General features: G+C 36.5%; 1 protein-coding gene across 1 annotated transcript in view; it reads right to left on the reverse strand.

The window, feature by feature from the left end:
- Positions 1-13,591, reverse strand: part of CSMD3 (CUB and Sushi multiple domains 3) — a 1,056,828-nt gene that overhangs the window by 335,015 nt on the left and 708,222 nt on the right. The gene's annotated exons all lie outside the window — the stretch shown is intronic.

Here is a 13,591-nt window from a genome sequence, read left to right on the forward strand (position 1 = left end):
CACACTTAGTTTGGATCTTATGATGTATGAATAAAAAGGTGAACAGAGAGAAAAAAACGAATGGACATCTGCACACTGATGTCTATGGCAGCAGTGTTCACAATCCACAATGGATGGAGGTGGCCTAAGGACTGAGGAATGGAAGGGGGAACTATAGTGCATGCATACAATAGTCTACTAAACTGGCTGCAGGAAGGAATGAAATTGTGGGGCATGCAACTAGGTGAATGAACCTTAAGGACTGCATGTTGAATGAAATGTCAAAAACAAAAAGACAAATACTATCATGACTCACTCATATGGAATAATTACAATATAAAAACTTGGTGAACTGAAGTCAACAGCATGGGTTATCAGGTTGAGGTCTATTGTAAAGGGTCCTAGATTGTAAGCTCTTACAGCAGTCACATATATTTATGAGTTGTAACTGTTATTTCTAAATTCTGAAATACTGAGTGGTTTGTTTATAATCTGGTCATTCCCAGAACCTTCAGGTATTTATGTGACACCTGTGACTCAGAATTAGAGCTCTGAAGCTATGATAGGCAGCAATACACATTACAGGAACTGTTGAAAAAGGGATCAGACTTTGACTAAAGATATGAACGAAGCTGATCTGGATAGGACTAAGGTAGACCAGAATACAGGATAAAAGATGATATACTTTGTATTTTAAAACTTCAACTTCTGTGTGAGACCAAAGGAAGAGATGTTTATTTGGTGCAAAATTCATATTTTGGGTAATACATTTCCTAATTTAACTTGTATGGTCAGTTTAGTTGAACATCATAAGTACATGGAATCTTGAATAAGCTATGAGATTTTGATGGTTTGTCCAAGTTAGTATAATGCCCTGATATATCCCAGAGTAATTTGGGCAGTAAATAAAGAAATATTTGCAAGGTCCCCTCAGAACCCTGGGGAGAAAGGAGGAAATGTTCAACTTCCCCATTTGGAGAATTTCTGATATTCTTGTAAGCGGTGGGGACAACCAAACAGGCCGAGCCCTCTATCTTGGGGTTTGCCCCTATGAAACTTATTCTTGCAAAGGATAGGCTAAGTCTACTTAAAAGGAGACCTAAGAATCACCCCCAGAGAACCTCTTTTGTTGCTCTAATGTGGCCTCTCTCTAAGCCATCACAACATGTGAACTCACTGCACTCCATTTCTATGTGGGCCATGACTCCCAAGGGTGTAAAGCTCCCTGGCAATGTGGGATGGAAATCCTGGGATGAGCTGGAACCTGGCATCAAGGGATAAGAAAACTTCTTGATGAAAAGGGGGATGAGAGAAATGAGAAGAAATAAAAGTGTTGGTGGCTGAGAGATCTCAAACATAGTAGAGAGGTTATCCTGGAGGTTATTCTTATGCATTATATATAAAATATCCCTTTTAGTTTATGGTGTATTGGAGTGGCTAGAGGGGAAGTACCTGAAACTGTAGAGCTATGTTCCAATAGCCTTGTTTCTTGAAGATGATTGTATAAAGATAAAGCTTTTGCATTGTGACTGTGTGACTGTGAAAACCTCATGTCTGATGCTCCTTTTACCTAGGGTATGGACAGTTGAGTAAAAGCTATGGATTAAAAAATAAACAAATAATAGGGGGACAAAGGTTGAAATAAATTGGGTAGATGGAAATACTAGTGGTCAATTAGAGGTAGGGATAAGGTGCATGGTATGTACGAGTTTTTTCTTCTTTTTTTTTCTGGTGTGATGCAAATGTTCTAAAACATGATCATGGTGATGAATACACAATTATGGGAGGGTAATGTGAGTCATTGATTGTACATCATGTATGAAATATCTGTACGCTAAGAATGTTTGTATGTTAAGATTTATCAATAAAAATGTAAAAAAAAATAAATAACTGGTAGAAGTAGCATGATAGTAGCTGTCAGGCAAGTAGTAATTTAGTAGTAAAATTGCCTTTCTCTAATTGCAACACTGTTTAATATTTGTTAAAAGTGAAAATGTTATAACCAGAATTATTGAATTTCAGCACATAAATACTCATTTGCACACCCAAAACGTTGTATTAAAGTGACTAATAGGAAATTAGAAATTGAATAAAAACCTAAAATAGCCCTTTTACGGCTAGTAGTGAATTTCATTTATGAACTAATGGTCATTTGCACCATATATAATTGCAATTAAAATGATAAGCATAGAACAGAAGAATTAAATTTAGGAAAACACATAAATTTTTGACAATAGAAGATTTTATAACATATAATACTATTATCTTGTTTCTTTAAAAGTTCATAAGTCAATGAAAGTATATTAAACTAAAGTGGTATCATAAATATTTGTGAAATTTTTATTTTGTTTTTTAGGAATTGAAAGGGCATGATTTAAGGAGTGTTATTTTAGGTTTTTTAGAGCACTAGCATCAAGTAAAACCTCAAAATATGCTACAACATAAAATATACTACAAAGACCCTATTTACTGATAGTTTGGATAATTATATTTTTATGATTTTAACTTATTCAAATTATTATGAATTATATATTTTGACTAATCATTGAAAATAATTCTGGATGTTTTGCAATGGCCTAAAAATGAATAAATAACTAAAATGTTGAATTTCCTGAACAAATTTTGAGCTGAAATGTGAAAGTGATAAAGCTTTTTATTTTTCACCTTAGAGTCATGCAAAATATATTATACCAAATTCTATCATAAAACACGTGAACTTGAACTGTCAGAACCAAGAGTATATGTGATTAATTCAAGAGCTCTGAACCATGGTGATACTGTATTTGACAAAAGTTGAGCAAATAAAGGCTTATGTTCCTAAGAGTTAACCTACTGATAAAACGTGGAAACATTTCCTTAAATGCCTTTTCAAATGCCCAAGGTAGTCCTGAAGTTATTGAACCTGCAAATTTTAATTGAGACTTTGTTGATCTTGCCAGATTGTTAAGATAGTACAGTAATTGGTAGTTAGAAACATGGAGAAAAGTCCTTTCATCTTTCTAATAAAAATGCTCTAATAAAAAATTTCTGGATTGTAAGGTGATGATAATATAGGAAACTCCAGGAATCAGTCTCTCCACCAGAACAACTATTAAGCAAGCAGAACTGTCTGAATCAACTATTTTGAAATTCTGGATCTACTAGAAACCTGTGCAGTATTCAGGGAAGAGCAGAAGGAAGAGGTTGACAAATTGTGATAAATACCAGTGAATTGCTCTCTCTGTGCAGTGGTTACTGTCACCAATACCCCACTTTTGCACCAGACAGCAGTGGGGTCCTGCCCCTGGGATAGATTGCTAGTGACAAATCCCCCAAGATACAAGGGAGGGTGTGGTCCAATCACTGATCACTGTTTTGAGCAGCTACATCAGATCTCTAGGTGTCTCCACTGAGGGTGGTCATTTCTAGCCTGCCCAAGAACAAAGGCAGCGGGGGAGACTGAACATGTTACATTTTCTCAGATTTGTAGAAGACAGTTGAAAGGCTGCATTTACTGGGCAGGTATGGAGTCAAGAAATTGTTTTGAGGTGCTATGAAAGAAGTTCTAGTGCCCTTCCTGGCCCCACCCTCCTCCCTTCTCCATGGTAGTTTAGAGTCAGCTACTGCTCCATTTGTGATTCCTGGCCTTCTTTGGGGCTGGAAGGACTAACTTGGAAAAGTCTTTTCAGGAGTATCCCTGTCCCAGAATTTTCCCTTCTGAAAAAAAGCAGCTTGAGACAATGAAAGCAGTGCAAGTCAAGAAGGCAGCCTGAGGCCAAGGTTTATCTGCTTTAAATCCTGCAGAGAAACTTATGGGAAAGGGACAAAGTATGTTTCTTGGGAAGTAGAATGGTTATTCAAACTCTACACAGGGAATCTTTCCTTGAGCAAGCCATGAGCAAGCCCAAGCCCAGGATAAGACATTGGCCCAGAAAAGATGGGAACGACCCTGCATTTTGCATTCACCTTGGGCTTAAGCTCCTGATAGGAGGGCTGAAGGAGAGCTACAGCCAATGCAAAGCCAATTTGCAAAGATGGTAAAAGGCGGTTTATGCTTAGGTTTGCCTGGTTATGTTAGTTACTGACTTTCAAGAAAATCTGCCATATAACTAATTAGATATAAACTCAAGAAACTGACATCTCAGGGAATAAATTATAGAGTTAACATCTAAAAACATTAAAATGTACAGTGTGAAATGAAAGATTAGAAGACAAACAAACAAAAAGAAGGTCCATCCAAAAGAGGAAGATAAAAACGCAGGATATATCAATGAAGAATACTGGACAAAAGACTTTTACACAATGATCTTCAATATGTGCAAGGAAATGAAGGAAAACACAGAAAAACAAAGGATATCAGGAAAACAATGAATAAAAATATGAGACTTTCAATAAAGAGATAGAAATTTTTAAAAAAGAACCAAAATGAACTACTGGAGATGAAGACAATAAACCAGGAAGTCTCAACAGGAAATTGGAGCTGGCAGAAGAAAGAGTCAGCAATTTCTAACAGGAGACAATTTAAATGAGTCAGCTGATGAGTAGAAAGAAAAAGAATTATAAAAAGTGAAAATAGCCCAACACCTATAGGACACCATAAAGAGTTCCAATATAACAATATGGGAGTCCCAGAAGGAGAGGAAAGAGGCAAAAGTATAGAAGGAATATTAAGAGAGATGACAGAAAACTTCTCAAACTTTGCAAAAGATGGGAATATTCACATCCAAGAAGCCCAGAGAACACCAAACAAGATAAACTTGAAAAGAAATATGCCCTATCACATACTGATCAAACTAGATGAATACAAGGACAAGGAGAGAGTTCTGAAAGCTCCAAGAGAAAAGTAACATATTGCATTCATTGTAGTACAAAATAGATTAAGTATTGTTTTCTTATCAGAAGCCAAATCAATAGTGTTTCTATACACTAATAATAAACAATCAGAAGAAGAAATCATGTCTTATTTACGCTTGTACCTCTAATTGCCAACATGATGCCGCCTGTGTACCGCCAATTGAATTTTGACAAGGGGGTGAAGAAATTTGGAAATAATAGCCTCATCCCTATGCAAAAATCAACTCAAAATGGATCAGAGACTTAAGTAAGAACCAGGACTATAAAACTTCTAGAATAAAATATGGGGAAACATCTTCAGCACTTGTGTCAAGCAATTGTTTCCTAAACTTTATACCCAGAGCACAAAAATGAAAGAAAAAAGAAAAGATAAGTGGGACCTCTTCATAAGTCAAGACTTTTGTTCTTCAAAGGAGCTTATCGTGAAAAATAAAATGACAATCTACAAAATGAGAGAAAATACTTGGAAACCACTTATCGTAACTGATAAGGTTTTAATATCTAGAAAATATAAAGAAATCCTTCAACTCAACAACAAGAAGACAATCCAATTTAAAAATGGGCAAAATGCTTGATGTTTTTACAAAGAAAATATACAAATGGCCGAAAAACATATGAAAAGAAACTAGAGGGCGGTGCAATGGAGGTTCAGTGGCACAATTTTCGCCTGCTATGTCAGTGCCTGCCCATGCTAAAAAATAAAAAAGAAAAGATACTTGACATCATTAGCCATTGTAGAAATGCAAGTCAAAACCACATGAGCTACCATTTATGAAATGGCACTATAAAAACTGCTACTGTTTTAAAAAAGGAAGATTTCAAGTATTGAAGAGGATGTAGAAAAATATGAATACACATTCATTGTTGTTGTGAGTGTAAAATGGTGTAGCAGCTGTGGAAGACAGTTTGGCAATTCCCCAGAACATTAAGTGTAGAATTACCATATGACCTGAAGAATGATATGTCTAGATACATACTCAAGAGAATTGAAAGCAGGTTCTTGACCAGATATTTGTATACATACATTCATGAAGGCATTAGTCACAGCTGCTAAAAAGACAGAAGCAACCCAAGTGTCCATCAACTGAAAAATGAATGAAGAAAATGTGGCATATAAACACAACTGAATATTATTTAGCCACAAAAAGGAATGAAGTTGTAATACATTTGATACATGGATGAACCTTGACGATACCTGCAACAACATGGATGGACCTTGAAAATATAATGTGACATGAAATAAGCTAGACAAAAAAGGACAAATATTGTAATCTTACTGATGTGAAATAATTAGACTAAGCAAATTCATAGAGTTAAAATCTATAATATAGGGGACAGGGTAGGGATAGGGAATAGGGAGTTAAGGCTTAAAATGTACAGAATATCTTTTTTGGGGATGATGGAAAAGTTTTGGTAATTGATGGTGGTGATGGTAGCACCACAATGCTAACATAATTAACAGCCCTGAATTACACATTTGGAGGTGGCTAAAAGGGGAAAATTTTTATTGTATATATGTTACAAGAATAAATATTTAAAAAAAAAAATTCATGGAACTGTAAAACACAAATAGTGAGCCCTAAGTAAAATCATGTTCATGAACTGAGACTAGTACAGTATAAAATGTTCTTTCATTTTTTCTAACAAACTGGTATCACAGCAATGCAAGCTGTTAATAATTGGGTCATATATGGGAATCATGAATTTTATACATGATTTTTCTATAAACTCGCAACTTCTTTATTAAAAGATAAATAAAATGACATGCCATTTTTGTTTATAAAAGGTGACAGAATGCAGCATACCAGAAATGCAATGGCTTTTAAGAGAGGAATCTATTAAGTTGCAAGTTTACAATTCTAATGTCGTGAAAATGTCCGAATTAAGGCATCCAGGTAAAGATAACATTGGTTCAAGAAGGCCTATGACCTTTAGGGTTTCTCTCTCAGCTGGAAGGCTCATAGCAAGTCTGCTAGCTTTCTCTCCAGGCTTCTTCAACAACTTCCCCAGGGGCATTTTCTTTATGCATCTCCAAAGGTCTCTGACTGTGTGAGCTCTCTTGGCTCCAAAACTTTTTCCAAAATGGTTCCCTTTTAAAAGTCTCCAGTAAGCAACCCCACGTTGAATGGGTGGAGATATAGCTCCATGGAAATCATCTAATCAAAAGTTACCACCCACAATTGGGTGGGTCACATCTCCATGGAAACAATAAAAAAAAGATCCTACCTAGCAATATTGAATGAAGATTAAAGAACTTGACTTTTCTGGGGTGTACAACAGATTCAAACTAGCACACATACAAAAAAAAACTTTTTTGAAATGAGTTTGACCAAGATATAATATATGCTTATTTTACAAAATTTGACCGTTAACATAAATAATAATAGCAAAATCTATAATAGTATATGACTGAATGTGGCTCATAAGAAAAGATCAATTAAACCACGTATACCATCAACCATAATGAAAAAAGAGTTCTGGTATATTGGATGGTTTTGTGGGCACATATCTGTAGTCCCAAGGGATAGTGGCGTTATGGTGGCCAAAATATAACAAATAAAAGAAAAGTGAGCATAGTATCACTGTCACATAAATTCCATCTGTACTAGAAAATAATATATAATGGGATTAAGCATTCAGTTTTGCTTTCACTATAATGCACTAACAATTTATTACATCTGGAATTAAAGAAAGAAAACTACACTCTCTATTTAATTTTAGTAGCATATATATCCATTAATATCCATGAAGCCTCTTTGTGCTACCACTGAAGTTGTGTGACTTAGGAACATTGTTTTCATTAATTAGAGGAGAAATAAAGTAGATTAATTAAAAGTGGATATTCTAGAGTCAGAATACTTGGGTTCTCAGCTGGGATCTATCCATGTGACTTTAAGCAACTTAATTAACCTTGTATGTCTTCCTCTATAAAATGAGGGTGATGACATTACCAAGCTTACAGCTGTTGTGAAGATTAAAGATGTTAACAAATTTAATGTATTTGGAACAGAGCCAGGTACTTACTAAATAGCAAATAAATGGTACCTACTATTGTTTCATTTTACCCTCAGCTATGATATAGGAATCTTTTTTTAGGATTGTTTCTATTTTACAGACATGGAAATGTATATTTAATGACACCAATATATGTAGCTTGAAAATAAAAATATGATAAAAATATTATGCTTTTCCTATTATATAGCACTCCTACTCTATAAGATGAATAAGTTACTGAATTTATTGAAATTTTGCATTCAGACATTGCCTTAATATGCTACAGCTGTCAAGGGGCCTGGTGGTACCTTAGTAGTAGCACAATGGCTAACAAAGCCATGAGACTCATCACTGCAGCTAACAGGTTGGTGTGCCACACTTTTGTAGATTTGGCTTTTAAGGAGAAAAAAAGTCCAAAGGATTCAGGCAGGAGAAATAAGATCAGTATAGTGTCAGCTCCTTTGTCCTTTGTCCTACAAGAGGACACCAAACCAAAGAATCAAGGTGACAGATGAGCTGGGTCATTGCTATTGAGGAGATAATTCTAAATTACAGCCAAGACATTTTAAAGACTTAAAACTGCAGCTAAACCTTTAGGGGAGAAAAACTGGAGTCCAATAAATGGGTGAAATATTCACCAACATATAATATAGATTATGTGTAGTTGGATGAGGAGTAGATTAACATTAATGGGCTGGTTTGAAAATGATATGAACCCCAGAGAAGCCAAACTCTTTCAATCCAGTCTTGTGGGTGCAGCATTTTAATCAGGTCTTTTCCATGGAGATGTGACTAACCCAATTGTGGATGGGTCCTTTCTTTTGATTAGATTATTTTCATGGAGCTGTGACCCCACCCATTCAAGATGGGTCTTAGTTAGTTTACTGGCATCCTTAAAAGAGCTCACAGTGTGTGTGTGTGTGTGTGTGTGTGTGTGTGAGAGAGAGAGAGAGAGAGAGAGAGAGAGAGAGAGAGAGAGAGAGAGAGAGAGAGAGAGAGAGAGAGAGAGAGAGAAGAGAGAGAAGAGAGAGAGCGTTCAGAGCCCATAAACAGAGCAGACACCCAGACACACAGGTTTCAAGATGCAGAAGAGGACACCCCATGGGATGCCCAAAGGACCCCACAGGACTTGAGAGAGCCCTTTGAAACCAGAAGCCGGGAAGGACAGCAGACACTGCCATGCACCTTTCCATGTAACAGAAAAATCCCAGATGCCATAGGCCTTTCTTCAGAGTCAAGGTATCTTTCTCTGGATGCCTTATTTGTTCATTCTTAGGATCTTAGAACTGTACATTTTTTTTCCTTTGGGTACATGGTCTGGGAGTCGAACACAGGTCTACCACATGGAAGGCAAGCATTCTACCACTGAAGAACTGTACATTTTTAACTTAGTAAATCCCCTTTATAAAAGCCAATCATTTCTGGTATATTGCATTCTGGCAGGTTTAGCAAAATAAAACAGTTTATGCATACAAACCCAATTTTACATGTTCCAACACAAGTAAAACAAAATACTGATTAAAATTTTTTCTTTATTTAAATTCTTTTTTCCTATGCTATAATGGAAACAACATGATTTTGATTTTTTCATATTTAATAAAATTACCACTTCTCTAAACATGTATACTTATGGCCCAAGCCACTAGAGAAAAAGAGTGGAAGAAAGCATGCACGAATGTTCAAAGCATAAGTAGTCTTTATGATTTGAGCTAGATTATGTGTTAATATGCCTAGGAGATAACAATCTGCAATAACTAAAAAATATTCAGACTCATTGGTAAAGCACATAACAGTTTCACCTCTGTAATTATCTCACCAAATAGTCTTCTGTTTTTCAAAGGAAACATTCCACACTGATCCTTGAATGTCAAAAACTAAAATTTTCAGATTGTTAGGAAACAGATTCCATGATTAGGGAACATACAGGTGGCGTACCCTTTGTTTGGCTTCTTATGAGTTAAATCCTAAAGCTATTACCAGTCATTACCTAGTTGATTTTAATGAATCTGATTTTTACCATGTGTTCCAATATACACCAGAAAATGATGCCTGTAAGAGGAAGTCAATAAGAAATTTGTCAATTTGTATGTGTTTAATGGACCATTTCTGGGCCGTGAGCTCGGACGATGTTGGTAAAGTGGGAAGTTAGTTGCTATCTTTCCTTCAACATACATGTTGGCTGCCTCCAATGGGGTTGAGAAGGACCATTTCTTGTGTATCTCTTTTGCCTTCACGTATTTTTATTACAGGGGCAGAAGAAACTTCTGGGAGAAAGGTTATAAAACGTGACCTCCCTCAACCCTCCACACTAACTCTACCCTTGAGACTCAAACATATTAAAACGTGCCCAGTGAACTGGAGTAGTCCTAGTTGAGGTCAGGTTTCAGGGAGAATAAAAGTTGAGAACCTAATGAGAGGTTGAAAGGAGTTATAAGCCAGGGGCCTGAAGGAAATATTGGATTCCGGCACTCTCTTTCCATAGCTACAGCTACTGGAACACATCTGACCTCAGCCTCTCTGCAACAACGGGTACGTCATGGATAAAGTCAATCTGGAGTGCTTTATGATCAACAAGCTATAACACTTAGGGACCGCTCAGATTATCTACAAATACTTCCAGCTGAGTCTTATACAAAGCCACCACTGTCCTCCTTCTCTAGGCAAAGGGTTTAGCAAAAACAAATGTTTCAGCTTTGTTTTAAAGGAATACTTTGGTTTTGGCTTTTTTTTCCCCCCTCAGCCAGTTTGGTGAAGTTGCAGGTCTGCGGGAACTTTATTTACTGTAGCATTTTCATGGCCATCTATATAAAATAGCCAGCAAACATGGTATCATTTTATTTTACAACACGCTTCCCCATATAGTTTTCTCTCACGATAATTTTTGGAGTGTCTGCCATCTCATTTAAAAGTATATTGAGGTCAGAGGTTTATTTTATTTGATTAAGGCCACTTAGCTAGTAAGTGATAAATCAAGACTTAAATCAACGTTCTCTGACCTGAAATTCTAGCCTTCTTATCTCCCAAGGGGCCACAGTAGGGAATATAAAGTAATTAAACAGTAATAAATCACGAAAATAGCCAACACATGGATTAGGGATTATAGCAAAGGAAGAAACCTCCTAACAAGAGAGTTAAAGACTGCTGAAGAAAAGACTCTGGATTAAGATGGAAGAGTCCTCCAGGAAAAAAAAAAAAAACAGTTCAACTAAAAGATGTTTTTTTTTCCTGTTTAAAATCATGGTACACAATAAGACAGGCTATCAAAGAATAGTTTTTGAAAGCAGGAGGCTTTCACATTGCAAAGGAGTTATTTTCATTTCTTATAGCTCTCAAGTTAACTCAAATTGAGAAGTAGCAATTATAAGCAGAAATAGAAAGAGGAATAGAAATAATGGTTCTTGAGTCCTAGTTGAGACAGAAAGCTTTTATTTTAAGGATTAACATTGCACAAAAGGAGAAGCTGAAACTTTTCTAAAATCAAGTTATCAGTGGGAATCATCCTGAGTCAGATTTTCTTCAGTGCTTCTCAAGTGCACAGGTGCCTTCCAAGGCCCTGTGAATAATTTTATATTCATAATTTTGTGTTGAGATGGTGCCCCAATTCTTTGAGCTTTAAGCATCACAGAACCTAGATTCACCTTCAGAAGCAAGTAGTCCAGCCTGCACCATCATGGGTTATAGAAACAGATGATATGTATGGGTAACAAAGAGCAAAGACCATAAGGGAAGGTGAGAGCTAGGCCAAAACAGAGTCATGAATGAATAGAAGTTACTACTGACTAAAGTCTTTATCAGTATCCTAGAAAGGAATATTGATACTTAAAACACCCCTTTATATATGAAATAAACTCATGACCAGTTCCTCTAGAGCTCAGTTCATTTCAGATAATCCTATGGTTTGCATCTTTTTCTGATCTGGATATTCTTTATATAAAAAAGGCAGATGAATCAATCTTATTCATGGGCCCTGGAATCAGATTCCCTAGCTATGATTCCTGATTTCATTCCCAACTGCATGACATTTTGCTCAACCTTCCTGTGCCTTAATTTCTCTCTCTATAAATTGGAGATTATATTCCTACCTACATAGGATTACTGTGAAGGTTGCATATATGTAAAGTCTTAGAACAATGCTAGGTGTGTTGTTAAATGCTCAATAGCTGATATCAAGCTCACTACTTCTCTGCCTTATTCTCAAATAGTGGCTGTTTTCCCAGCCATACACCACTTCCATCTGTACTTGGAGGTGGGTAGGATTGTTTACTGTTTGTCACAGCTGCTAGCTACACCATATTCCTTTCCTCATTTTAGACTTTGAATCACATCAGAATATACCCTTTATTTTATATTCATCTACAACCCCTCCCCATCCTTGATGAATTTTAAGATCCTTGCTTATTGCCAAACTCTCAAAACACAACTACTGTTTTATTCCTCAGTGCTTTCAATATTTTTTGATCCATTCGCTTTCCCACTCTTTTATGACTATTTCAAGCCTTCCTTTCTCTTCTCAAAGATCCAACATCTCCTCCTCCTTCCTCCCTCTCAGCTCATGATACTGCTTCCCACTTGCAGAGAAAACAGAGGTAATCAAAAGATTAATTGGTGCTAGCACAGCACCACCTTATCCCACTTACTGTGTCTGTGCCTACATTCTCTACCTCTCTCCAGTGTGGTCCATTATTTGGGATTATCATCTCATGTTTCAACGGCCCCTCCCTTTGCTTGCTCATTATTATTGCCTATGCCAAGAATTTCACTCTACTAATATGCCGCTCTCCTTTATCGTCAATTTTTCCTCCTTATTAGATCATTTTCATTAGTATACAAACATTTTTTCTTCCATCTTAAAGAAAAATCACCCTCAATAATGTGATAAAAAACAGTCATAGAGTTAAAGTAATTCAGAACATAGGGGTAAGGAAAACTGTCTATATTTTAGAACCACACATACTCTTTGAGACCAATGGAAGAAAGGTTTATTTGGTCTGGAGCTCAGATTTTCTGTAGTGCGTAATCTAATTCAACCTACATGTATAGCTCATTTCAACAATTGAAACACAGGGAGCACAGAATAAGAAAGAGGCCCTTTAATCTTGTATAAATTATTGTAATACATGGATACATCCTAGAGTATATTAAGCAGATAATCAAAAAATATTGGCAAAGTCTCCTGAGGGATGGGAGAAAGAATATAGAACTACTAAACCTTACCATCAGGGAATACCCTGATACTGTGTCAAACTTTAGGGACACCCAAATCAATAGGCCATGCCCTTGATCATGAGGCTTACTTTTATGAAATTTATGCAGTTAGCAGAGAAGCTTAGACTACCTTTAGGGCATGCCTAAAAGTTACTCTTTTGTTGTTCAGATGTGGCCTCAGTATCTCTAAACCCTACTCTGCAAGGTCAATCATTTCCCTCCCCCTCTACGTGGGACATGACATCCAGGGGTGAAAGTCTCCTCGACAGCATGGGAGATGACTCCGAGGGATGAATCCAGACCTGGCACCATGAGATTGACAATTCCATCCTGACCAAAAGGGGGAAAAGAAGTATAACTAATAAAGTATTAAAGTTCAAATAGAGTTGAGAGGCTACTTGGGAGGTTGCTCCTACACAAGCTTCAGTTAGACCTTGCTACCTATCATAACCTGCCAATCCCCAATCAGGACCATTCCAGCCAATCCTAAAGAACACCTAGGGCAATATATAAGATTCCAGAAGAGTTTCATGCACTAGCATAACTTTCCAGAAACCTACAACCTCCAGATGGGTCCCTA

The sequence above is a fragment of the Tamandua tetradactyla genome, chromosome 6, assembly GCF_023851605.1.
Source record: "Tamandua tetradactyla isolate mTamTet1 chromosome 6, mTamTet1.pri, whole genome shotgun sequence".
Classification (NCBI taxonomy): domain Eukaryota; kingdom Metazoa; phylum Chordata; class Mammalia; order Pilosa; family Myrmecophagidae; genus Tamandua; species Tamandua tetradactyla.